This window comes from Pteropus medius, unplaced genomic scaffold, assembly GCF_902729225.1.
Source record: "Pteropus medius unplaced genomic scaffold, Ma_sr-lr_union100, whole genome shotgun sequence".
Taxonomy (NCBI): domain Eukaryota; kingdom Metazoa; phylum Chordata; class Mammalia; order Chiroptera; family Pteropodidae; genus Pteropus; species Pteropus medius.
The window spans coordinates 6,362,454-6,365,738 of NW_024348304.1; the positions used below are offsets into that span (position 1 = coordinate 6,362,454).

General features: G+C 34.1%; 1 pseudogene; it reads right to left on the reverse strand.

The window, feature by feature from the left end:
* Positions 1-212: 212 nt before the first annotated feature.
* On the reverse strand, positions 213-331 carry LOC120616311 (uncharacterized; annotated as a pseudogene).
* Between the last annotated feature and the right edge of the window lie 2,954 nt (positions 332-3,285).

Here is a 3,285-nt window from a genome sequence, read left to right on the forward strand (position 1 = left end):
AAAGGGATGCTCAATAAACGTGGGTTGACTAAATTATATTTATTTTTAAATGTTTTAATATCTATGAATTCTTATTTATCTATCTATCTATCTATCTATCTATCTATCTATCTATCTATCTATCTATCTATTTAGGCGAGGTAACCCTTGGTTGACCTCACAGATTGCAAGGACCTTGTCAGCTTCCAATCCCTTATTTTTTTTATTTTTTATGCTTACAGCACCTGGTCTTCCTAGGTGGTCTCCCATCCAAGTACTAACCAGGCCTGACCTTGCTTAGCTTTTGAGATCCGACAGGATCAAGCTTGTTCAGAGTAGCATGGTCGTAGACTATGAATTCTGTATTATGAACACTCTAAAGAATTTCTACCTGTAATGCATGGTATATATTAATGCTTACTTTAATTAAAATACTATCAAATTTTTTTTGTATAAAACCTGACAAGTATAAAGAAGTTTTAGCATTTCTAATGATGCCTTTTGTAGCCATAGGACATTTCTTTCTACCTAGAGGTTCTTATAACTGAAGATCTTTAGTTCGTACATGAAAAACAATTGAATTTTTTAATTGAGATAAGTGTACAGATTTGCTGTTTTGATTTTTTGTTTCATGTTTTCATTTTAGCAGACAGTTGGAATATTTTTTGTATACCATGTTTGCCAAGAAAAAGCACAATATTCTTCATACAGATACTAAAATTCTGTCTAAGGAGCTAGAAATCTGGAACTTCCGTTAGAAAAAGTAGAACCAGGACTATTTATGCAGATAAATAACTCTCTTCAGAAAGGCTTGCACAGATGAAGAAATCACCATTGTGAATTGGGTTCAGGATTTGGAGAAAGATCATGCTTTTGCTGATTCATTTGTATTCCTTCCCTTCAGGAGATAGATCTGGGAAGACAAATCTCATTATCTCTTTTTGGGCCATAACAGATATTTTCACATGCATGGAAATAAAGGTCCTATTTCTCACAGCTGTAGGAAGTCTATTTGTTTTTTGGATTGTGTATTTGGATTCTAAACCACAACATCAGGGCTGAGAGAGATCTTAGATATCATCGAGGTTAACTTTGTTCTACGGAGAGAAAATGGAGCTGCAGAGAGGTCTGACTACACCCCAAATGACTCCAATTTGTACCGGGTACAAGCCGCAAACAAAAAATGGGAATTTATATTCAGATGCACCATTTAGAAGTGTCTCTATGTCCCAGTTATTCCTCTGGAAACACTTACTGTGATCCTGAAATTTAATATGATTTTAACTCTGAATCTCGTCTTCTTCCTCCATCTGTTCATTGAGTCAGTGGTCGCAGTTGAAGTGGTTGTGAATGACAAATGATATCGAATGAGCTATTTTTAATTGTGGGATTATAATTCCACAAAATGCTGTAATAACAGCAAGGGGTTTATGTGGCCAACAGAGCCCTCACACATAATGTCTCATAATTCAAAATATGCTTAGTTGTTTTTTGATGTAACACAAGAGTTCAAGAATAAAAATCTTGTCTATTATTTATTCTTCAGTTTCAGACTCATAAAAATCCCTAAAAAGAGGGATTTGCCTCCCACTAAGCCAGCATGACTATGTGTGATGTTAGTCATTTACGATATTCATATTCACCTTTTCAGCATATACAGCTGTGGTCCCCTTAGCAGTAAGAGTTCACAGTTTTCTTTTAAAAAATCATGTGTACATAGAAACTAACTTGAGCCACCTAGATGTATACTGTATTCTGTATAACCAGAGCTGGAATATGAGAAAGGCTCTTCTTGCTCCATGACCTCCAAAAACTAAGTTTAAAATTTAAAATTAAAGTTTAAAATTAAATTTTAAAATTAAAATCAGTAGAAAATATTTTATCGAGTATGCGTTAAGTTTACTACTCTATTTCCAAGTTTGGCGGGCTATTTATTGGCTTTACTTAAGAGAGCCCTGGATCCAAAAGAAAGAAAATGCTCATAAAATGTCTAGTATTTTCTTCACTTAACTCTTAATTCCAAAATTTGGAAGACCTAGAGCTGTCACTGATTAGGCCAACCCACGGTTACTCAGTCTTGCTCGCTGACACCGTGGAACAGCCGAGTCTGCTACTAAGCAGCTTCTCAATCAGTCAAGGGCCTGTGACCTCCAGGATCTCGTGTTGAACCCTTCAGCATCCACGCTGATCGACAGAAATAGCACATCAAAGCTCATGCTGTTGCAAAGAACATGTAAGATTGCATTTGTATTCATTATCGCATTATATGTGCATATGTAACTCTTTTCATTACTTTTCGAGAAATTATATTTGAAAATACTATCCTGGGGTTTAAAAGAAAAGTATCTAATTCTTTTCTTTCTATTTTTCTCCTTTCTTTACATTCGTGTCCTAGTATATAAATTACTAATCATTTACTGTTAATATTAATCTAATATAGTTTGCTAAATAATTTATGTACATGCATTTAAGTTTTGTGTCTTGATGATCAAAGCAAAAAGAACTCTAATCTGTAATATGCAGATAGGAGACAAAGTCACCAAGATATTACAATTCTGATCTATCACCATACTTAACAGGAGGGCCCAGTTGAAGCTATAACAAGCTTTTAGTGTCTGCTCCTTCTTTTGATTTTTAATTTAAAGAAATACAGTCTAAAATAAGAAGAAGGCACCAAATGCCAGATTCATTCTTTCTTCCTAAAAACCTATATAGTCTAAGCATTCATAACCTTAAGTAACAATGATGGTCTATAAGACATGCATTTTAAATGTTTCACTTTTAGCCCATTGTTTTAAAGAAAGTATCAGTGTAATGCAGTCAACCGATTTTCTTTTTTTTCCTTGTTAGCTTTGCCCAGCTTCTCCAATCATCTTTTCACATGATGCAATCCTCATTTAACTTTCGTTATTTTCAAAAATAGAAATATATTGAAACAAAGCCTATTTCTTTAACTTTCTTTTTGAAATATTTTTATAGGCTAATCACAGGGTAGTGAGTACGTGCGTGTGTGAGTACATACATACACACACATCCATCATTAATAGATATAGGAAGAACAACAAAGATCATTTTGTTCATCCTTCTAATTTGATATTTAAAAAATGAGCCTCATAGAGATGAAATGAACTGTACATGTGTCTGAAAAACTGTTAGATATATAATTAGAACCCCAGGTTTCAAATGTCCCCTTTCCTAGCGAACGATTGTGAAGATTCCAAAAGCCCATAATTGAAACAGCTGTCAGTCAACCACAATAAATGGAATTATGCCAAAGTCTTTAAAGAACCCTCTTGAGCATTAGAA